General features: G+C 45.2%; 1 protein-coding gene across 2 annotated transcripts in view; it reads right to left on the reverse strand.

Moving 5' to 3' along the window:
* Positions 1–25,267, reverse strand: part of RREB1 (ras responsive element binding protein 1) — a 113,009-nt gene that overhangs the window by 67,705 nt on the left and 20,037 nt on the right. Inside the window, exon 1 of one of the 2 annotated variants that reach the window (XM_031552757.1) lies at positions 1,287–1,418. The exons of the other annotated variant lie outside the window; for it this stretch is intronic. The gene's annotated coding sequence lies outside the window, so the exon portion shown is untranslated. Of the gene's footprint in view, positions 1–1,286; positions 1,419–25,267 lie in introns of those variants that run through there. 2 annotated transcript variants of the gene reach the window in all.

Here is a 25,267-nt window from a genome sequence, read left to right on the forward strand (position 1 = left end):
AAAAAAAAGGAAAAATCCTTGTTGCTTCCCATTCAGTCTGTACAGGAAGACACTTGCTAGACCTATTTCCTCCTCTGGTATCCCAGAGTGGAGTGTGACTCCACTGTATGCTAAAGCTGAGTCCATCAGCAGCTACTTCCCCCCTCTGCTTATGTGCATTTATTTATATTTAATTTTTTTCTTTAAAGACCACTCTCAACTGTTACAGCTGTTCCTCCTTCTGGCTATGAGCATCACAGATGAAGCAAGAAGGAGAATGCAGGCCAGCAAGGGCTACAGGGGAAGGAAGGAAGAAGAAAGGAGAAGAGATGATGAGCCTTGAGAGTCACAGTCACTTGACTTGCCATTGAGAGACAGCCACACTAACATGGAGCTGGTACAAGTCCCTGCCCTGGTTTGTTCCCCTGTCTCTGCACAGGAGCTCTCTGTTTGGAATAGGTAGAAAGAAATACACAATATAGGCAAGGCGGGGGAAAACCTGGTGTGTAGCACAAAGCTGCTCATTGTTCTGACCTTAAAAAAAATGCTCACATCAATGTTAAATTGGAAGCCATGCACTAATTGGGCCAGGGAAAGATTAACACTCTCAGCCAAATACTTTTATTGGTTTCATTAAACATGCCGTAGAACGCAGCACAGAACACGGTGGGAGGAGCAGAAACAGGGGAAACAAATGATGGCTTTAGGAATGCACCCCCCACACACATGCATTTCAAACCACGTTTTCCTGTGAGGCCCAAACAGGAATCCTGAGCCTTCTTCATCATTTCCATCTTAGCAACGCTATTATCCTACTCCCACTGTTTTTTTTTGTTGTTGTTTTTTGTTTTTTTTTTTGTCTTCTTAGTGATAGGAAAAAATATCCAAGGATCATTTAAATGAAGGCCAGACCTTCCTAGTATACAAATTCAGAGATGAACAGAACTTCAAAGAGAGAGATTGCATTTGAATAAACAAAAGTTTACCGTTTACCCTTGAGATTATAATACCTAAGAATCACTATACCACTTTCAGAAAGGTATCTGATGCAATGGTCTTGTACTGAGCTTGCACCAGAGGAGCATATTTCCTTCCTGGAGCACACAGAGACGCTCCCAAGCACAAAAGATCCCCAAGAGATGCACACAGCCACCCAAACTACTTTTTGAATGTGATTTGGCTTCAAAGCTGGCAGTAAGGAAAGAGGATGAAAATGCGTTGTGTAGGAAGAAAAAGGGGTTAATACCATTGAAAGCCACTGCCTCAATGCAAAGGAAAGCCAAAAGAAAAAAGTCTTCCCAACTGACCTTTTTAATATCAACTGTGCCCTTGCTACTGAAGTGTTGGTGCTGACTCGGCACCCCAGCGGTAGAGAAATATACTGGCAGCGTCACCTCACTGTCACCACTGCTGGAGCACCAGTACAGGGCAGCCTATGGGGAAAGGAAGACAAGCATAAAAAAAAAAACAGTGGCATGGGAATAGCTGGTGGTCGGTTATTAGCTTAGTATTCAGAACAAGACAGGCACTAAGGATATTGCCCCAAAGCTTTTGAACTTGCAACTCTAACTGAAGTTTTCCTCTGGGATTAAAAAAAACAAACAACAAGCAACCATACAAAACCCAACAACAAACGAATCCTCAAAGACACCAAACCAAAGGAGCAACAGCTCAGGACACGCGCTCTCTGGGCACTAAAAGACAGACCGCTCATCTTGTGATGACCTCTTGGGGTTCATACTGATATAGCTGTTTTATCCGTGTCAACATGTGTGAAATACCTCATTCTGCAGAAGAACTCTACAAATCCACCACATCCACGTGTCTCCTCTAATTTAACACACGCACTGGCAGATAGGCACAGACACTGAATAAACAAGTGAAGCACATGTTCATCGCCATGCCTTAAAGGAGGGCTGGAGCGCACCACCTGCTTAGGGACAGGACAAATAAGAGCAAGAAGACTTCCACATCTATGGTCTATTTTGTACACTATTGCTACCACACCTAACAGCTTAAATTTTGAATATTCAAAGGTGTTTACTTCTTCAGTTTCACCCCTTTGCATGCATGATGAGATATTTGGGCGATTCGGTTTTTCTGTAAGTTTTGAAATCTGCATTCTCATGATCTATGGACCATTAGCAGTCCTCAGGACTTTGGCTTGGATGACCAAAAGCATCTCTCCATGAAACATATCAGAATTTGAACTTTGCTACTGCCTTAAGCTAACTACAACTCTGAATCACCATGATGCCCTGGTACAATGCTGTTAAGTCACAGGGAAAACGAGGAAGCTGTACTGATGTAACAGTGAGATGCTGTGCTGGAAAAGCAGGGGCTTCTGGATGGAATTTTCCTGCATTGTTCAATGGGTTCAATGGCAGCGTTAATATAAGATGCATTCATACCTGTCTTCTTGGCCCTGCAGTTTGCTAACTTGAAGAGCAAGCACACTCCCATCTGTTCCTGCACGCAGTGAGGACAGCATGACACGCAGCAGCCTGCGGTCTTGCTAGGCTAGAAAGGAGAAGCAAAGCACATGCTGCTGCACTGCCGAGAGCGAAACCAAAATCTGACAGCCCATCCTGTGATGGGAAAGCTTTATTCTCTGCCACCATGCCTTGCACATCTGAGGGTCTGGTCCAAACCCACAATGAACTCCTGCCCAGCATCACTGCGCCCAGGATGGCAACATCACACAACTGACTAGCTGCTGATGAATTCCAAGATTTTCTAACATCTTCTTCCTCCTCCCTCGTATCAAAGACCTATCTAAAAGCTGTTCCTCATCCTCATCTTCCCTATCAGCTTGTGGGTTAGCATCTGGCCTTCCAGGAAGCCTTTGTCACCAAACTGCAGTCAGCCTCGAGAACGTGTTCAGACAAAAAGGGATACTAAGATTTCAAGACAATTGAACAAACCTGGGGCCACAAGAGCTGATTTCAGACACGCAAAAAAACTAAGTTGGAAAAACAGCAAAGTAAAAGCCAGCAAATGTAATCACAGATCCCTCCACAAACTCCCCTCCATCCTCATTTTGCCAGCTTCCCATACAGCCAGTGGGGTGCAGGAGGCCTCTGGGGAGGCTGTCCAGCCCCCACGGCTCACAGTGGCAAAGGAAGCATGCTGGACAAGACAGACCTTCAGCGTTACCCAGTGTGCCCTGCCCTGCTCCCTCCCCGCGTGCCGAGGAGGGACACAAAAGCAATACTGTCTGTCCTTATAAGCTCTGCTTTGCATGTGTTCGGCAAGCTAGGACAGCTGTGTGGACGGCTCGCAGAGTTCCAGGAAGTTGATGTGTTTCTTGGCTTCGACTCCAGTTTATTTGCCTTAGATGAAGTGGCGACCCAAGAAAATCTCTCCGCGTCCCCCTGGGCTGGCAGGCTACAGGACAGCAGCATGCCTCGAGACATGGCACAGGGTCTCTCCCCAGATGGATGCGCCTTCTCCAGCCTGACTGAGGCTCTTGATCGGGCTGGGGCTGGCCCACATCCTGCTGTGTGAGGAGACACTGTGGAACACGATGCAGGAGAGCCTGGGAGTCTGGGAGCACATTCCTCAAAGCCAGGGGCTGCAGAGCCCATCCCTGAAGGCTCCCTGCTGAGGTGGGAGGTGGGCCTGAGCTCCCCCAGCAGCTCTCAGAGAAGCAAAACCTCACTGCTGCTGCTGCCTCGGAGGGGCAAGGGAGGTAAAGAGAGGAAACAATCTGAAACGTAGCAAATAGATGGTGTGATTTCTTTTAATTTTTTGCCTTGTGCCAAAGGGTAGAATCACAAACCCAGTGAATTTCATACCTTGGAGGCCAGAAAAAGAAAAAAATCTATCCACTGATGCGCCATCACTTAGATGGCTAAGCAAGCAAGCACTTTGCTGAGGTAACGGGGTGCTTGTCCCAGTGCCTGAGGGGTGAGCTAGACAAATTGCATTTGGGAGAACCAGACAGAAAACATTTCGATGTAAGAGGGAAGAAAAGTCACTTCCCCTCCAGACAAGGCAGGTTGCAGTGCCCTTCAGCTCTGGAGAAGAAAAGGCTGCAGGATGCAGTGTGGGTGAAGTGGGACACTCAGTTCTGCTGAGAGATGCTGGCATCCCCAGCAATATACAGCCCGTCTGAACTACGGGATATCTTGTCCTTTTAAGGTGGGCCAAGAGCAAGCATCTGTGCAGCAGCAGCACAGCTCGAGCCTGCAATCAATAGCCCCCGGTGTCACTTAAAAAACAGGGGCTTCTGTGCCTTACCAACTGGCCTTGCAGATGCCCAGGCACCCACCCGGTGGGGAGACAATCAGTCTGGTTGTTCCTCCTCACAGCTTTGTGGAAACAAGAAGGAACAGCAGCAGTGAGAGGAAGAAAAGCCACGAAGCTATGCGGCTGTGCCGCTCGCTGGCAATCGGTGCCTGCAGCTGTTGGGTCAGGAGGGGGGGGGCCTGTAACCCCACAGCTTGGCCCAAGGCAGCCTCAGACCCAAGGATGCAGGCAAAGGTCCCAGGCAAATCCCTGGAGGATGGGGTGGGAGAAACGAGCAAGCATTTTGCTGCCTCATGCTTGTTTTTCACACAGAGCTGGAGCTGCATGTGTGCAGCAGGACAGGTTTGGAAGGGATTACTGAGAGGCAGGATGAATCATGCAGAGGAAGACAGAAAATCTCCTGTGCTAGTGCCCTGCATCTTGCGTAGTATGCTGCTTGTGATCCTCTTCCTCCAGGGATGCATTAAAAGAGCGTTTCACCCACCAAAGGGGACAGTGCTGGTTTGCTCTCTGCAGAGCCCCAAAAGAGCACATCTTTTGCAAGTAACGGCAGTGCGCTCTGTGCAGCACCTCACCAGGCAGCATGCCAAAGCACTGCACACCACACAAGGTACTCCAGCAATGCAATGCACAACGTGAGAAAAGAGTCAGAAATTACAGTGAATAAAACTCATTTCCTGATGGTGGTGCTGTCAATCATTACAACCTCATTGCAAGCCTTGTGAAAAACTGAGGGTATTACACTACTGCACAAGAATCTCCAACTTATTTTCAGTGAAAGTTCTAGTTTTACAGGTTATGTAGAATGGATAGAAACTATAGATGCTCAACAAAACAAAAAACAAATTAAGGTAAACGCTTTTATATTTTAAAACCTCACGCTCCTAAGGATAATCATGACCTCAGATGCTCAACCTTTAACTTCTTAACACAAAACAACACCGACACAGAGCAACCCTTCTTTACAAAACAACATATTTTATACCCAGGAACACGTCCTCCAAAACCAAAATGGCTTATTCTTTTTTAAGAGGGAAAAAAGATCGCAACATCTCCACACATCTCTAACATTTAAAAGCCTAGTCCTACTTAAAGATGAGAGCCTCCACCAAATCACCAAACTCATTTTAAGCAGAAAGGGATTCGACATGCAAATGTTTTGCAGAGAGAATGATTCAAGAGTCTGCAGCTCTCCTCACTGCTCTTTTCCAGGGAGCATGACTTGCTGACAGGATTAACTACTGCCAGGCTCACGAAGCTGGGAGACAGCTGCCACATGGCAGCCATTTATTACAAAGCTCCACTCCTCTTAAGTTAGGAAAGAGGCAGACTATTTCATCTGTGTTATCAGCAGGGTTCCTCTGCTCCACAGGCTTTGGAGACCAGGCTTCTTCTAAACAAACATCTCCTTTTCTACTCCACCTTGTTAACATCCTTATCTTCCCATCTTCTGTTTCTGGTCAGCACAGGAACTATTCCCTCTATCACACTTTCCAAACAAATAAACAAAACATTTATAAGTCAATTTAAAATGTTCAGAAACACGCACACTGAAAGAGATTTTTACAGAGTTTTAGCTTGATGTTTTAGGAGGGGGAACCGCATGTCACGGAGAAAAGAGAGAAGTGCTGGAGCAAAGGGATTCTGAAATATTCTGTGCAACCCTCACTCTTCTGTCCACCTCAGAAAGCATTTTTAATGTCACTCTCCAGTACAACATCCAAAGCAGCCACACAGCCTTTTGTGAGCGAGATAACCAGCAGCGCTGCTTCGTACTTCTATCTCCACAGCAGGCAGACCTCACACAGACCCACAAGCCTAAGCCACACTCCTGCCCTGCACCACACAAGGCACAACAGGCTTCAAGTCAGCCACCTCCTACAGTCTGTAAATGACCAGAAACAGATATGCACCACCGATGTCATCACATGATACTAAATTTAGATGACCATCGATTGCCATTCTCCCATCATTCTGAACCAGAACTAAAAGATACAAGCTAGCTGTTCAATTTAACCTGGAGCATTCTAATCAGATATTAGCCATAGGTGCCAGAGTACCACAAATCTCTCAAAGTGGGGTTTATCACTTCCTCATGGTAAAGAACCCAGCCTTGAGAAAAACGTCTCTCCCCCCTTGCTGATGAACACGCTGCCGCAGCCTTGTGAGCACTGCTTACAGCAGCCGGGCAGGCAGCCTTGCTTCAGCATTGTTTGGAGAGCTTTGTATTCTGAAAGTCAGTATTTGTTTTTTGTTTGTCTTAGGTAAATTAATTACAGCGGTAGATTGTGCTGGCAAACAGGCAAAGCATCTCCAACCTGAGACCCACACAGAAGAGCCACCAGGGAAATTTTAAACAACAATGCTACTTGTCAATAGTACTCTTCAGTATGAGTTTTCTTTCTATTTTGAAGTAAATATGCTGAAACTAACCTGTGGGAGGTATTTCCTGCACACTGACAAAACGAAACAGCATCTCTTAATTTTCATAGACTGCAACACACATGCTAAAAAAGAGCACAGGAATCCAGTTCTGCAATTTCTTTCCTTTACCAGATGAGCAGAAGAAGCTTCCTCTGAAAAGACCTCTCTCCATCTGACCTGAAAAAGATGCATTCTAAGCCAAGAATTGCCTACACTCACACAAACACAAATCCCCTTCATCTACAAGCATATCAAGCTGCTGATCTTCTACGTTCCTTGCCACATAGTTTTTGCTCTAGGACTTTAAAAGTCTAGGAGGCATTTCAAAAGGATTTTACAAAGTACACAGGCCTGGCCTTGCAAAAGCTCATGAGGAATCCACGGAGGTCATCATGGAGCTTAGACAGTCTGCAAACAGCATAATCCACGTACTGGTGGGGTGAGGAATGCCCACAGTCGGGTGGATGGGCCTAAAGACTTCTGCAGCAGTGGGCTCCTCCAACAATGCAGTAAACCAAGAGGAAATGCCTGCTGATCTTCAAAGCTCGTCAGCGGGAACAGTCTTAAGTTCCCTGAACGGGCGCATTCTGGTGGCAAGGCCACAATCCTCTTACATGCTCAGAGAAAAACAAAAAAACACAGTAAACGAACAAACATCCACTAACGTTAATAACTGCAAATACTGGCAAGACTGACCCCCTGCTCTGCAACGAGCCTCCAGATCCATCCAGCAAAGTTTTGAAGCTCCTCAGCACAACAGCCGCAGGGATTAGGCAAGCAGCTTACAGCCTCTGCAGCTTTCTTTTTTTCTTTTATGGGCAGTCCTACCCACATGCAGCCTCCCGGAATGCAATTCTCAGTTGTTCAGACAAAGGGAGATGCTGCAGCCTGCAGGTGTAAAAGGTACCCACTGTAACTCTGTCAAGACCACTGCAGTGCATGGCCCCATTGGCAAAATTTTAGGTGCAGCCCTCAGCTGTCTGGCAGGCTGTACAAGTCACTGTGAGTAAAGGGGAGTCTGGACACCTGCACATCACAAAGAATTGCAGGAAGTTTATTTCAGGAAAGCGGAGGGAAAAAAAAAGAAAACAGACCAAATTGTGAACAGATTTCTTCAGTAAATGAAGTTTCAAGTTGCTGTTCCTCCAGCCAAAAACGCCTGCTGCTGGTCCAAAACCATCCTCCTCTTCCAAAAAAACAGTTCTACTACTTCACACATTGCCATCAAACAGATGATACAGACAATTCTTTCTACAACTCACGTATGAAAAGAGCAGCTCATTCCCCTCTGCTCAATCCCTCTGACAGATAATATTGCACACCCCAAAACATTATTCTGAATTGTGTAGTAGTTGAAAATGTTAACCACGAAAAAAAAAAACAAAAAAAATACAGAATCATAAACTGGATAGACTTGGAAGGGACCCATAAGGATTATCGAGTCCAACTCCTGGTGAACTCCAAAACAACCAAACACACACACACAGAACAGATCAAGTGACCTGTGCATCTACTCACAGCCATCTCAACTTCTGCAGCAGGATAGCAAGAGTTGGCTAAGAGGAACCTTGACTAATCTCTTTCAGATATTCACACACAGCAAAGGAACATTAGAGGATCATAGTAGGACACGTGATATTGAAATTCATACTTATTTTCATGAGGGATGTTCCCATGTGAACGTCTTCTTAGTCATATATATATATATATATATATATATATATATATATATATACACATCCACACAGCCACTTGTTTTAATTCCAATAATGAAATCACCTTACAGTTTTAAGCCAGTCCATACTGTGGTAATGTGTTGCACCAAAAGTAATGCCTCCTATTTCTTTCCATGTAAATTACAACCAATATAAAGAGTACAATAACACTGCTTGATAGAGCAGATTCTCAGCTACAAAATACTATTTCACTGTTTGGTCTCCATCAACATTCAGTAAACATCAATGATTGTCAGTGGGTGTCATTTTTTCCACATGGAGGAATTCAATGACACACCTTTGCTTCATATGCACTTCCATATCAGACGCCATTTTGTCAGACTGTCCCTCTGCTGCCATCTGTCACACAGCAACAACATGGAATGGAATACTGGTGGGAAGGTTCAGCTTCTACTGCCATACCACCAACATCCATCTCTAACGCTGTGGGCCTACATCGTAAAATAGGAGGCATTACTTCTTGAGCAGCCCTCGTGTACTCCTGCACTAATTCTGTCAAGGCCACTTAGGATCTACTCCACAACAAGAGGTGAACAATACCAACGGACTTTTAAGAGAGACACAAAAGAAGAAACAATCATCAGACATGATTCTCTGAATAGGATACAACTCTTCAAAGGCACAAAATTTACTTCTACCCAAAGTCCCTCCAAACTTCATACATAGTAGATGTTAATTCCGAGCAGAAGTAAAGGACACAGAACATCTCTCAATGGCAGAAAATCTCACTTCATACTTTCCCCTCAGATACTAAATAGCAGGAGCTATTTATCTCTCCAGTTCAGACATTATTGCTTTGCACAAAGTTTCATAAGCATTCAGGAGCTCAAATATTATATATAAAGAGGTGCAAGGGAAGAATTCAAGGAATTAGTAGAAGTCTCACCAGTGGAGAAGACAAGTGTGTATTTTAATGAGTTTAAACAAGAAACTAAAGGAGAAACCAAACAAAACCACTAGCTAAATAAATAATTTTTCACTGTAAGGTGAAAAACGTTTCTCAGCCTACCCACTCACTTCACACATGGTAATGTGGAAGTATAATTCTACCAAAAACTAGAAGACAGTCACCAGATTTGTTTCACTTGTTTGTTCATCTGAACTTCAAAGAGGGTTTTTGAAGCTGGAAGATTTTGCCAGCCTGACTTACTGACAGCTGAAGACAGAAAGGGGCCTTCCCTCATCTATTAGGGTCTTGCACAACACAAGAGGCTATGGAGGTAGACACTTTTTTAAACAGAAGGAGCAGCAACATGTTCAGCATATTTCACAATGAACTCAAGACATTATACCATTATTCAATATAGATTTGACATTAAAAAATATGGAAGCTGACAAGTTCAGAGGATCCTCAGTAAATATGCCCCTATAAAACTCCCTAAACGTGGTAAAACAGGGATAATTTCTGAAATAGCAAGGTCTTTAAAGTAAGCAAGCTCCCACAAGGGTTCAGTAGTTGGGAGGGTTATCAGACCTCTGGGGGAAGTCAGGGGCTCCATCTTGGCAATGTTTCATCCCTTCATATACCCAGGAGACTGATTACACTATGATAAGCAATTAGGAACTCCAGGGAGGACAGTTAACTGTCCTACCAAAACAAAAAGGCTGCACAAATGTAAGTCTCACTAGATTAAAGAAATACTATCTGAAGAACAGCAAATTTGTGTTTGCTCCTTTCTACTGGAACTAGCAAAGATTATGCTTTGCCTACATATGGCACACAAAGATCTCAGAAATCCCAAATTTGAGCACGTACTTGCTGCTAAATTGGTAACAAATGCTCTGAAGCATTTTCTTTCCCAAGACACCAGCGCTATGATGCAGGAAAAAAGGAGGAGGAATGGAGGGGAGGAATACTGAAAATAGTGATTAGAAGACTTGAAATAGTAATCTCATTCAGTTAAATTTGTTTTCCTCATTGTTAAAACTGCGCCCAGTCAAGAATAAGCTGCCAAAAGAGAGACCTGGAAGGGCTGTGGGAGGCTCCCGCTTGCAGCAAGGCACCTATGTGTATCACCATCCTGCCTGCGTTAAACATTTATCTCCAGCAAAGCCGAGGGCCAAATTCATCTTTCGCTGGCCAGTTGAGGTAGAAGCTCCAGCACACACCACCACTGCTAGTGACAGTATAGGTTCTGACTTACATCAGGCACAATAAATTGCAAAGTACTTTGACAGCTTAAAATATGAAGGAATGCTTTTCAATAAGACGACCCCCTGTTCGTTTCTGCCCTTTTATCTTTTCTGAACAGTTTGCCATCCAGTGATAGGAGGGAACCCCAGCTGCATAGCCTGAGCTTTTATCTTCTGCTGACCATGCAACAACACAAAGCTCAGCACTGGATTTCCTGCTGCTTGCCTAAAGGGGCTGTTCAGCTTGTTTAAATATTACTTGCCTTGAGAGCCTTGGAGTTGTGCCCAAGCACTGTACTGTATCTTCCCAGCATCCATTTCAGCATGTACTTTAAAGGTCTTTAGGTTCGATGTACTATGCTCTCCCTTGCGACAGGAGGAGCCTGATGCCTCCAGGAAAAAAGAAAACCCACATAACTCCTCCCTCTCCCCCTCGTTAATCCCCACGCCTCATTCTGTTACACAGTGAACAGAAGTCGCTCTTCATCCCAAAAGCATGCAAACATATTTAGTTCAGTAAACTGAACCAATTACAACCAAGGCAAAGACATTCCTGCATGAAAGTCGGCAGCTAGAAGAAATCAGATGCCATGTATCACTTACGGCAAGCTATCAGAGCCCTGTAAGCAAACAGCCGACAAGGTACAGGACCAAAAGAGGACTTTTAAGGCGAGCCGTGGCATGGTAGCCTCCTGTCATGTCGAGTTTAGGAAGTCTCCACAGTGAATTTTAGAAAACAGGAATCTTCAGATGGGACCTCCTCAGAATTTGTGAACAAAACACTCTGTTGCTTTCTTTCCTACTTCAGAGCAGGGATGCGCATAAACTGCAGCTTTTACAAAAGCAAGAAAGAATCAGTCTGTGCAGACTCTTTCAAAGCCCCTCATGTTCACAATTACCATGCCACAGAGAGGCTGAGCTCTGCTACAAGGTCAGCAGCAAGATAACCTTGGCCAAATGAGAAGCCCTGTGCCAGCCAGCCCGCTGGAGCACAAGGTGGCTCCCGTGTGGCCCAGCAGGCCTTGCTGCTCTCCACCCCATATCAGGGGAAAAGGATGGCAGACAAACCCAGGCTAAAAATCAACTCATGGAACTTGTGGATACAGACATGCTAGTAAGAAAAACTTTAGCCAATGCTGACTGCTGACTGCTGACCGTCCTGGAAGAAGATGCCCCTCACACCCCATCTTGCTGCTATGATGCAGTGATACATGTCCCCCCACAAGATGATTTAGAACTACAGCTGCAAGGAATCTCAAGGCTAGATGTGGAAAACAGTTTTTAATCCATTCTGCTTTGCCTCAGTCTGCAGAGCACAGATTGATTTAACCTGATGTAAGCCATGGCTGTCATTCAGAAGGACAGCCAGCCAGTCCTCGCTTAACCCCTCAGCTCCCGCTGCACCTTTCTCCCTCATGCCTAGGAGCGACCTGGGATCATGGAACCGGTCATGGATTTGTGATGTGTTTGTTTTTTTTTTTTTCTATACATGCACACGAACATTTCACCAACAGCCTTCAAACAGGGTAGCTGAAGCATCGTCAAATTACACCCTCTATTTGAGTGCGGGATGAGAGACCTGAGCAAGAATGTTGTCTGTAACTCTATTCCTGTGGTGCTGCAGTACCAGGGAAAGATGAAAAGATGTCGTGGAACAAACTCTCAGCCAGTTCCCTCCTCCCGCTTCCCCTCGCTCCCTTCCCTCCAGCTCAGAGCTCACTTGCAGTCCCTCTGTCATAGAAAACATCTCTTACCACTTAAAATTCTACCTGAAGTTCAGCTCTCCAATTTACTCAGTGAAAATAAGTTCACCATAAAACATACTACCACAGTTAAAATGTCTGCACTGCATCTCTTCCACGGCATCCCTGGAAGAGGGGAGCAAGAGAGCAAGAGCAGTCCCAGGCAGTCTGTCAGTCATTTTACTGCTTGTCTATCCAATCTCTCCCAGATCAAGGACTGGGTGTACCTTTTGTGCAGCACTAAGCACAAAGCAAACAGAAGTCCAGAATATCTCCACCCTCAGCCTCCCTCAGAGTTCTCAGGGCTGATTTAAACTGCATTTTCCACATTTTTGTTTGTTCACAAGCAGCTGTAAATGACCCTGTCCCCATGCACAAAGTTATTTCCCCAAAAAACAACTCATGCTTCGTTAAGCTACATCAGTAACAATGCTGGCACAGTCAGCCACCATGTGCCACTACGTGTCTCAACCAGAGCTACAGAATGGTAAGCAGGGCAAATCGCCCACCTGGAGTTCTCAGGTACTTTAGAAAAAATATTTACAAACCTTGGAGCCTTGGACTTAACCTGCAGCGCAGTGGGAATGGCACACATGCTCCCACATTGGCAGCTGACCGCCTCCAGAGAGTGGCCTTTACTGCATAGTGCATCACCTTAAAGGGATGGAATGGGACAGAAGTGGAGAAAAGAAACCAAAGCTGCACGGAGCAAGGACATGCTGCCTGGCTGCGTGTCCTCAGGCGCTGCTAGCTCACATTGCTTGCACCATCTGATCGCTCAAAGCTAAACATGGAATGTAGGTAGCAAGTCATAACGCTGTGCAGGACTGGAGACGTGACTATCAGCTGTTTCTGCATTATAATTACTGCACTGAGGTACAGCAGGACCAAACTTTGCGTGTGCAGATTTCTGCACTGCTTTAATTCATTAAAAATAACAACGAAGGCTGCATATCACTTACAGATTTAAAATTACTGTCACTTTTCTGCAGGCCTGGAATTCCCTGCTTAGATTCACAGTCATCCAGAGAAGAGGAGGGACCAGCATTATTTTGCTTTATTCAAAACAGCATTAAGAAATCAGATTTCATATGGCTGTGATCTGCCTCTTCTCCCCAATACAGAAAGAAATTCTAAAGACAAACACACTGAAGCAGCACTCCTGAACCATCATGCTCTGCCTTTCCAAGCAGGACTTGGTCATGTAGCAGGAGGGTTGGACTACATGATCTCCAGAGGTCCCTTCCAATCCCTCTTGTTCTGTGATTCTATGATTTCCCCTGCTGGCCGCTTCTGCTCCTATGCTTTCTTTTCTTTTTAAAATTTCTGCTACTAACAAAATAATTCTGCTACTAACAAAATAATAAGAAAATCTTACTGTGATATCATCATTCCCTTGTATTATCATATTCTCTGGTGAACTGATTAATTTGCAGTGATCCTGACCCTCAGCTCGCACTGGGCCTTAGCTGATGCAAACGGTTTCCTTCAGTTCTTTCTTTCTCCATTTTATTTTTGTCCTAACACGCACAAAGTACAAGCACAGGGCTGGGTTTTGCAACTCTGGGCTGAAAATGCAAATATCTTCACCGGTACAGCTGGAAGGGAAGGTTTAACTTTTAGGCAATTTATTACTGTACCACGTTCAGAATTAAGCTAAGCTCAAAGCAGACACGTCAGTGAGGAAATGATTTAAGCCAATGATTCAACACAACTTACTGTCCAAGCTTTGCCCTGCACGTGAAGCTTAAGTTATCGAGAGCACAATCTGTCAGATAGTGACATTAATTTTAGTACAACACATCAGCAGAAAAACAAGAATGGTACTAGAACTGACCAAGAACTTGAAATATGCACACAAATCTTGTATGTTACACAACACAATACAGGCAGCGCAAACCAAGATAGCACAGACTCCTTCCAAATGACTGCAGGCCAAGGGATGCTTCCAGGAGATTATTCTGTAGATACCTACAGCTTCCTGCTAGAGTGTGGACTCCCCCTATCCACCCCCACCAATCCCTTAACAGAAACAAATGAAGGGACACATTAGCACTTTTCTAGATAAAGATGCATTCACAGCAGAATCCCCGTGAGGGCTGAATACAAAGGTATGCCCTCCCCCTCCCCCGAACTTCAAAGTTGCCATTTTTTGCATGAGCAGCAAGGCACCCAGATGCAAGGTGCTTATCAGGAAGGTGGCAGGAAGGGACCAGTGCAGCATGAGCCACAGCTGTGCTCTAGCAGGTCAGAGAAGCGTGCTGGTGGCCAGCAGACCAGAACTTCTGTTAGCACCAGCAGAACACCAGTTCTAAGAAACCACTTCCTACCGATTCTCCCTCCTGACAACCCGCTCCCTACTGTCATTCAGAGCAACCAGGCAGCTGATCTCTAGCCATCCATCAGAATTGGCTAAAACAATGTCACCCAGCCTACCGCATCAACAAAAACCACCAACGAATCAAGCCGGTGGTTAACTGCAAACTTTTGCTTTACTGACAGCATTGCGCCAAGGAAGATTCCTTCTTTCCCATTCCACAGATGCTGCTCTCTCAGAAATCCACTCCACACAACCTCAGATTTACAACTACAAACATCCTACACATCTGCTTCCACCTGGTGGATTACCAGAGATTGAGACATTTTTCAAAACAATCATGTAAACTCACCCCTGAAATCGGCAGCACGGTAATACTGTGGGCAGCACCAGAGCACTGGGTTTTGGGGGAAAAGGGAGCTTGTCAGAAAAGGAATACAAATCACTATTTAACTCCTTCTCAAACTTCATCTTTTTTCTCTTGGGAAGCAAACAATAAAAGTGATTTTTCTTTCATTTTGATGAGTTCCTCAAAACAGAAGAGAGCAAAGCTATTCAATATTGTTCCTTGGTGCTTATCATAAATGAATATCCTCAACCAAATGTCTTGTCAAAGAAAACACCTTCCACAGTATCTACTTCCATAACCAAGCAAAAAAAAAAAGTATATTAAAAACACACACTACACAATACATGCTGCGCATAATCAAAGCAAAAAAAAACTATCCTGAAATGTTTTATTAATTGCTAGCTTTAACTATGGAAACCTGGAGCTATTGTAACACTTCAGCAAAGAAAACGAAACAGGTCAGGGAGTGTCCTGAAATACTCTCTACTGCAAAATCTTTCTGACCTTGCTTCGAAAAATGTCCTTGCTATGGTACCTGCAAATGCAGCTTTGCAGTACCTTCTAATTCCATTTTCATATACATATTTTTTATAGTTCCAGCACCAGTGGTATCTCATTCTCTCACTTGCAGCCCAGCAAGACCCACTTTGGAGCGCAAGCTGTTGCTCCTTTCTGCTGCTGTAGTTTCTCCTGAATGGAAGAGACGGTGAGCAGTGCTGCAGCCTTACTCTGTTCTCTCTTGCATTATGAGCTAAGATGCATGCAATGCCTCCGCAAACCACACTGAAGGGCTCAGGACAAACCAAGGCCTCAGTCTTGGTCTACTCAGGCCTCAGTCTCCTCCTACTGAGGAGACCCATTAACTTCCACAGGAGCTTCAAACAGCCACTGTCAAAGGGTCTCTGGGCAAGCTGTGGTCTGCAATGGAGGGCTACCAGGACCATGCACTACGTGCCCAAGTATTTATGAATTTCTGGGCCTTTGTTTTAATTTAAGAATCATTGGACGGCCTGGGTTGAAAAGGACCACAGTGATCATCCAGTTTCAACCCTCTGCTATGTGCAGGGTCCCCAACCACCAGACCAGGCTGCCCAGAGCCACATCCAGCCTTGAATGCCTCCAGGGATGGAGCATCCACAACCTTCTTGGGCAACCTGTTCCAATGTGTCACCACCCTCTAGGTGAAAAACTTCCTCCTAATATCTAACCTAAACCTCCTGTCTTAGATTAAAACCATTCCCTCTTGTCCTATCACTACCCACCCTTGTAAACAGCCATTCCCTCTCCTGTTTATATGCTTCCTTCAAGTATTGGAAGGCCACAATGAGGTCTCCCCATAGCCTTCTCTTCTCCAAAGAGACCGTCTGTGTTTGGTAAGGTGTGCAAACCTTGCCAGGCAGCTTTCAAGCTACGCTTACATGGAACAGAAGCACCAGCAAAGTTAAATACATCCAGCAGAACAGCTTTTTTGACACCAGCAAACCCCTCATGCAGAAATTCTATACCTCTTTGTTACAGCACTGGAGAAATATTTGGGCATTCACCACATTGTTTGCTAGTGAAACAGCACACAGATATACAGGTACACAGCTGCTACGTTGCTACATCAAGATGCAGGGCTACATTCCCAACTTGAGCATTCACAGAGCTGATCCAGCTTACTCCAGTCTGGAGTCAGAAGGACAAGAGGATGCTTGGCTTTCATGGGACCATGTGCAGGCTTTTTCCTCCACACATATTGCAACAGGCATCAAGAACAGAGTAAACGCTGCTGCTGACACCTCCGCCAGTTTATTCCATCAACCACGGTACCTGCAATCTCCCACCCCCTCCCCACATCTCAGCACTCCTGCAGAAGAACTTTGAGGACTAGAAAAAATGATCAGACTGACCTCCCACCCCCTTTTTTTAGTGTAGTGTAGGTTTGTTTTTTCTTCTAGTAAGGAGAGAGAGGACATGAAAAAGAATTCAAAACCTGAAGTTATTTTCCCTTAGTTGCATACTTAGAAATGGCTGAAGTTCTTTTTGATTATTAGTTTTATTACTTATTTTTCTTTCAACCAAAACAAACGTGGCCTGAAGCTAAACACCTGAAATGTGGTGTTCCAGCACAACTGGTTAAAGCTTAGTAGAGCTGCATGCAAGTAAAACACAAGAAAGAAGGCTTAGAATAAAGGTGCCCGGTGATCTGTGACTGAAATACTCGTGGCAGCCCAGCTTCTTGCTTGCAGAGGAACTTACCAGCATTACTGTCCCAGCTCGCTCTCTGTGTCTACCTTGAAATTAGGAAGCTGACTAAGCTCCTCACAAACTGGTCTAGTCAGTCCCAGTCACCCCCATCCCAAACCAGTGAAAGTTGACAGCTTGACATCCTCTCAAAAGGTGAAATGAAGTCTTGAACCACAATGGTGGAACTGCCAGCAAATATTACAGATATCTTTTTCCTCTAGTCCAGTTGTTGTCCTAGCTCCTCATCCCAGAATTCAAGAGAGATGTCCAGCACATTTTTGGATTTGCTGACTTTTGAGTCCATTGGACAAACTCCATTGTTGGTTGTTCACAAGTAAAAAAAAAATGTTTGCTTGGAAAACAAAGCAGAAAAAAGCTGCACTTCTCTCACAATCACTCCATCCCAAGAGCCACAGCTTTAGCACTTCCAGTTTCCCATCTCATTAAGTGTCTTGCAATACTTGTTTTTGTAATCATTTTCCATGCTGTCTACACAAAAAGCTATCTCAGAAGCCAGAAATACTACATTCCTTATACATGGACCCTTTCCAGACTCATCCCAATACTTTCTGTGCTTAAGGTCCTATACATTTAAGAACAAAAATCACTACAGGCCCAGCAGTTAATTCATTTTCAAGTTGCCCTAATTATGAGGTTAAACACTGTTTAAACTTCTTTGTCCCTGATGTTCCTGTAACTCCTTATGGAAGTCAGACTGCCTCCCAAATGCTCCCAATTCACTGTTGCAACAATAGCACTCCAGCATCCTGACTTGCCCTCTGATAAGCCACTGAGCCAGTTTGCATTTCTGTGCACACAGAGGGCAATTTGCATTAACTACTACATACATACTTTCTTTCCAAGAATTCCTGAGTGAGAAGCCAATTGTTTTCCAGCTCTTCCTTTTCAACTCTCTCAGGACAGGAACACCTCTTCCGCTCTTTCCTCATCACCTTCATTCTGAAAGGTTACAGCTCATGGACCCCGCAGTAGATCCCAAGGCCTTTGGTGTCAATGAATGGCTGTTAGCTACAACATTAAGATTCAAATGAGATACAAAGTGTAAAATTCTTGGAAGAATGTTTAAAATCCAAATGCAAATTTTTTGCCCATCTTCTTGAATGTCAGGCAATAGAAATGTCAGTAAAAGATGTCACAGCAAGAGAAGCCATCAGCCAACTGTCCATGGTCTGATGACAAGTCCTTGGCAGGAGGGGATGGAGACCCAGCCACCACTGTGGGACATATGGGGCTTCTAAATTCCCGTCCCCCTCAGTCTCTCCACAAGACCTTGTCCTGATGACCGGGCCCCATGTTCAGCTCATTGTGGTCCTTGCACCTCTTTGACACAATGAATGAATCATCACTGAGCATCACTGGTGGCAGCCTGAATCCCCATGGATGGCATATGCAACTTCTCTTCCTCCAGCTATAGCACTACCATTCTGGGGCTCAGCAGTGCAAACTCAAAGTTACAAATAAAAGCAAAGAGGTGGTCACTTCCTGAGGTCAAAGCGTACCTGCAAATGCAGGTTCACAATGCAGTGCACAAATATTTATTTTTTCTGTGTACTTTTACATCCCCTATGTCTTGGAAAGCTTTGGTGTTTTTTTTGTTTTTTTTTGTTTTTCTTCTTTTTTTTGAAAGGAAGAAAGAACAAAAATCCCCAGTTCTTCCAGTTTCTGTACAGGGAACAAATCCTCCAGTACTCCCTTTGTGTGCTCAGGCCCCTGAAAGCTGCCAGAAACAGTTGAAGGATGGCGGATGAAAGAAGTTTTCTGTGATTAATCCTGCTTTAAAAAGGCTTTAGAAGTAACTATGATCAAACACATGCAATGCATTGCTCAAATCAATATGAAAACTCAGAATGGAAACTATTTCAGAAATCACTACAGCTTTAAGTTTTCTATTTAGTTTCATTTTTGACAGTAAAGGATGAATGGGTTCCCAATCAAATAGCTTTTCAAACTCAAAATATAATCTCACACAAATTGGTATCTGTACATCTTTCTTGTACATTTGTATCATAGACTCAATGGTACAAACATGAGGAAGCATACCTACAAGGTTCATAATCATACCTCTGCATCAAAATCTTTACTAAACAATCCGACCAAAGGATGCCTACTTTTAGTACATACGATTCCACATCACTCGGCTCATTTGCAACCTATAGTACGGCTATCATTTAACTCTGGAGACAAAAGGAGACAAGTTTCTCCCCCAGTCAGATGTAGTAAATCCACGGCAGTCAACACAAAACCCATCAGAGACACAAGAATCAGGCCTTTGGGATGATACACTACTGACTCCTGCATGGTTAAGTCTGGTGAGTTTGTTGAAGCACAGCTTTTAGCCAAGTGCTTTTTCATACTAACTCATCCACAGAGCAGAGACGATTAATCACTGTTCATTACTCACCTTCTGGCAACACCCACTCTAAGCTAGGCACCGTCCAGACACATCAGGAAGACGGTCCTCATCTGAAGGGTCTGTCATAAAAGGGAGCCATTTCTGAGACCCGATCCCAACAGATACAGCTACCGGGATCCACCAGAACAAAGCTGCTCACAGGATACCTTAAACATGAACGCAATTCTTTCAAAAAGTGACAAGATCCGTAGTAAATACACCAGCTGTACCTACTTTTCACTGCCTGCCAACCCCCCCTCGAATTACAGTACAAATAATTCTCATGAAAGGATGTTGCTGAAGAAATACGGAGAATCTTCACGGACTATCAGAGCACCCAAATGATCAGAGCCCATCAGTTGGTTACAGTACGTAGGAAAGTCGTTATTCTCTTCTTCTGCAGCATTAGTAACTTCTCAAACAAAGAAGCCTGATTGAGGCAGACAGTGAGGGGCTTATCAGCTTAGGAAATGGGAAGGATGGTCCAATTAACTGCCAAGCAGTCAGACATAATTCACTCTGACGAGGCCAATGGGAGACAAGTCAGAGAAATGCATGTCCTGTCCATTTACGTAACACCTAAACATTCCCCCACCACAAACTCTTCTCTTCTGCAAGCTAAATAAGGAGCAGGCCGCCAGGGGAAAACCCCCCTGCAGCTAACTGGCACTCTCTCTGACTGAGAAACCATCTCAGAGGTACGAAAGGCATCGCCATGCACTAAGCTGTTGGAGCCAGGAGCTAAGAGCTGCCACCAGGCAGGGACAGAAAGCTCCACACAAGGTTACCTGGGGTCCTCACCACCTCACTGTCACCTCACAGTCCAGGGAATGGGGAAAGAAGTAGAAAGCACAAAAAAACAAACAAAACCTACCCCAGTTTAGGTTGACAGGCTTCATCTCCTATTCCCAAACCACTTCAGAAAGAGTCAGAACAACGCTAACGCCATTTCACAATGTTTAGAAGAAAAAAAGAAAAAAGCTGAAGGCAATCCATATGTAACAGCTGATGAAGAAAGCTGTGAATCCAGCCTGAGTGCTGCTTCTCACATTCTCTGCTGCACTGAGTACACTGCTGGCACCAGGTGAGCAAAAGGAAGGCACAGAGAAAGAGGAAGGGAAGAAATTCTATGAAAGATGCCAAAATGAAAAGAGAAAGCTTTCAATGGATCACACCTTAAGCATCACCTAGGAAGCAACAGGTATCTGAAACAGAGAGGGAGAAAAGGAAAACGCCTCAAAAAGAGTCCCTGAGCCATTGATTCATAAACATGAGCCTCGTATGACATTTATGGCAAGAGCAGCATCTTTACTCTGCAACAACAGCACACACACAGGACTCAGCCCATCCTTTGATAACTTTGTGTAACCCCCCTCATTTCTCAAAGTGCCAGATCTCAGGCTGTCGTGATCCCAAACATGTGCTTTATGCGCTATGGACAGGATGATTAAAAAAAAAGTCACTGGTGGGATATATTTACGTTACATATGGTGACATCCTATTTGCCAGCTGGTTACCAGGAGCTAAGGAATTCACGCTGTACCAGTGAACTCGCCTTGCAGCAGGGTGTTATAGCGAGCACACACCAGGCTATATATGGTATGTTTACTGAAGGATTAGGCATAAACATGTTACAGAAGGACTGATGTTGTGCACCGGACACCGAGCTTGCTGCTTGGAAAGCAGTCTGTCACATACCCCTTGTTTCTAGAGGTTTCACGGGTGCCAGTGAAACCTCTAGAAAACAGGAACAGGTTATGCTGCGAGTAATGATTAACCGCGGGGAGTATCAGCCCAGCCAGCTCCACCCGCCTGCACTCCCCATCTCCTCCCTGCCTCCTCCGGTACTTCGGGGACCGGCCGTCCACAAGGCAGCCAGGCGGAGGGCATGACGTGCAGCCAGGCGCATGCCGTGCTGTGCAGAGGGGATGATGGGCACAGACAAGTGCACCCGCTCCTTCTTCACAAACAGCTGGCAGCAGGAGAGCCAACGCCGCAGCTCCCCGCCTGCCGGCGATGCAGCCCAGCTCGCACAGGCTTATTTCATAACAGGGGGGAGAAAAATCCTGAAAGGGCAGAGGGAGGAGGGTGGACTAAAGATGCCTTACAGCACAGCAGAAGGTTCGTATCTGGCTTCAGAGTCCTGCCTAACCTGTTCTATGGTATGTTCCGTTTAACTCTCGTTTTGTTGGTTTGCTTTTCTGTTGGCAGCTGGAGCCAAGCTGCAGCCCCTTCTCTGCTCCAACACCTTTCACACCCTGTCACGCTCCAGCACGAACACTGGCCCACGAGAAGCGGATGCCAGAAAATGAAACGTTGAGCCTAACACAGGCTGATCCTGGACATGTGGTGTCTTTATGACAGCGAAAAGGAGCAACCTGACCAACTCAGCGACACTGCCAGCCCTCCGGTGCCAGCCCATCACCTTCATCGCTGCTCCTCTAGCACCTCAGAAATAAAAACTACGCAAACAATAAGGAAGTGGGGAAGCAAAGCAGAGAAAACCCCAAGCTACACATTCAGAAGATTGTATGCCCTGAAAATCTAACCAGAGCTGGTGCAGGGGCGGTAGCACTGGGACACGTTCTCATCACTGCAGCAGACTTATGTCTTCATTGTGTGCAGTACCCACAGGGTTAATGGACAGCCCAAAGATCAGTCATCTACCTAAGCTAAGCAACACAGGCATCAACTCAAAGCTCTGCAGGGGGTTTGACATGGGCTGAACAGTTTCTGACCGATGGCAAAAATGTGGGTTTGCTCAGTAGCCATTTTAAGGAACAGATGCAGTTATCACGGGAACACAGTAATAAAAGAACCGGACGCAAAAACATGGGGCAGAAACATGGACCCCTAAAAGCTCAGCAACACACTCACGGCTTGATCGCAGCAGCAGCATGCATGAAATGCACTGAAAGAAACCAACAAAGAAGAGAAATGATTAAACAACCTTCAGAGCACAGCAAATCCCTCAGAGCAATGAGTGCTGGGCACAAGAAACATCCTGATTTCCAGTCACTTGTTTCATATGTTTTCCAGGGAGTTCTCGTGCTGTGGGAAAGATTTCTGTGTGCATTGAAAGTAAGCCTGCAACATCCCCTTCCACTCCCACAGCAAGTATGCAATCCATAAAAGATTAAAGTGCTGCAGACATATGCGTCGGCTAAGACTCTTCTTTTTTCTTCTTTTAATCATATCAACAGTTTAGCACTTGCTGCATTTTATCAAGCTATTTTGCCATCCCTTTTTAAGGCAGTAAGGGGCAAGGGGAAGAGATGGAGTGCAAGCGCGTGAGCTGCAGGCAGCCTGTAACTCAAACGCAGCTTTACAGATGTATTTACTACACAACTTGTCTTTGGGGGCTTTTCAGGCCAGGGCAGCCTTTATCTCTGCACACTGTGCTCTTGCCAGCTCCTAAAAAATGAGCAATCACACAGAGAGCAGACCTGCATCTTTCCATGGGGTCCACCAGGAAGCTGAGACATGGAGATGTGCATGAGAAATTCCCCACCGGTTACTAGAAATCCATTGGGTCTTGAAGCCTGCCGCAGTTCTTAACTGTGCTGCAGTCACATGAAAGAGAACAAGTTTCCTCCTCCCACCCGCATCCCGTGGGTAATGTTGTGTGGGCAGTGAATATACAGAGGAACACGGTGAGGGTAGGCTGTAAAGTTGTACATATTTCTTTTTGGTGGGGGCATTATTATGTTTCGGTCAAACCTGCCCAATACTCAGAATAAGTATCCAAAAGAGGGTGAGGTGGGGAATCCTCATCTTCTGCACCACCGCCTTCTTACAAGTGAGTGCTACCAGTTTACCCTGCTTATTAAATACAGCGGAGGAGCATGGAAAGGATTTCTAGATAGTACAAGCTCCAAGGTGGTGGGGCTGCTTTGAAGGTGTTCTTATTTGTTGGAGGCACTCAGCAGAGATGAGAAGAGGGCACTGTGCTTCTGAGGAGAAATGCCAGGCATTGTGACAATGGCAGCAAGCAGAGTGTGGACCGAGCAGCGATTTAACTGCTGGGGTCAAAGCCTCACACAGCCTCCCTTGTGGATGTGATGGAGCTCTGTGCCACGCAGCCCCTCCTTCTGCCCCAGGCACAGTACAGCTAAGGGCTGCAGGCCTGTGCCATGGCCAAACTACACTGACCTTAGGCAGGGAGTAACTGGGGAGAGCAGCAAAGAGAAGCACCGGGTTTCACATCAGATACCACTTCCTAGACATAAGTGAAGCACACAGCATCTTCAATTCGCTACATCTATTCGGTCACCAGCAAAATAAGAAGCGTGTAGGAGAGGAAATAGAGCAGTTCAATGAAATAGAGTAAACATAAATAAGCACAGACATGTTCAATGTGCTAAATGCATTTCCAATGAAGTTATAACTGAGAGTGCCCCTGATAACACAACTACATTGGTAACATTACACTCTGTATCCACTTCATAAAACATTTAAAAACTTGTTTTTGCTTTGGTCCACCTACACAAAATAAGGAAGAAATATCACTCATCAGGAACTCCCCAAGAAAAATAAGCCTTCGAGTGGCAATGTACGCTCACTGAGTAGCACTTATTTCTGCAGAACTACTGTTCTTTATACATTTTGCATTTGAAAGCTGCAAGTCTCACACGCGCACACACAAAAGACAGACAGACTGGTGCTGTGGACAAAATGGTGCCATTTAATACAAAAATCTGGTTTATGCACAGACTGGCTGTAGTGCATGCTGGTCCAAAGCAGAGTGGGATGCAGCCAGTTATATCAAACAGTTGTGCCCTCAGCAACAAACGGTGCATTCATAAAGCTGGGAAAGCCTCTGTCTAGGGGCTCTAAGCTCTGCAAAGGAAACAATCAGTTGCTGACATTTTCTGAGGGAGGGGATGGTGAAAAGAGGTTGAGGGGGAGAAGTATGATCTACAGGAAAGTTATGTGCAGAAGAAATATCAAAATACGAGGAATAAAACAAACTGCCACTGAGCTACCTTTGTACCCTGACTGCATTAGCTAGCACAAATGAGCAACGCCACCTGAAAAAGACAAGCACTTGGAAAACACTTGGCCAGTCAAGAGTGCAAAAGAAAGAGAAACACCACACTTCTTGTAGAACACCGGCCCATGAAGACACGACAGACATCATGCAGGCTGCAGTACACAAAGCCCCATCTGACAGCTTCACACAAGTCTCTTACCCTTGCCTTTATTAGCTATGCCACCTCCACAGTGGTAACGAAAAGCCAACATCTGGTGCTAGCTAAATGTCAGCACAGACAACCCCTTTAATAAAAATTTAAAGAGTCTGCATCCTAACAAAGAAGTTGCTAATGCTTTCAATGTACGACCCTCCACCAAAGCTTGAAGGCTGAAGCAACCTAGGCACTTTGTCTGGGGAACTTCTCCGGGCCCCCTACTAACTCATCATGGGGATGCTGGCCCTGTATGGATCATCAGGAGGATTCACCTGGTCAACAACCCACACCTGGGTGCCTACCAACAAGCCACAGGATGAAGAAATCCCACCAGAGTGGCAGCCCTGACCAGGCTCCTGCAGGAACGGCAGGTCATACGCCTTACGTTTCCCACTTCACAGTGCTCCTGTCCTCAGGGCTGCCAGATGCAGGCTGTGGGTGTACTCCTAAAGTCCCAGAATGTCCCTTGTGTGCAGACAGTATCTGTGAGTGCCCAGGTCCTGTT

The sequence above is a fragment of the Meleagris gallopavo genome, chromosome 3, assembly GCF_000146605.3.
Source record: "Meleagris gallopavo isolate NT-WF06-2002-E0010 breed Aviagen turkey brand Nicholas breeding stock chromosome 3, Turkey_5.1, whole genome shotgun sequence".
Classification (NCBI taxonomy): Eukaryota; Metazoa; Chordata; class Aves; order Galliformes; family Phasianidae; genus Meleagris; species Meleagris gallopavo.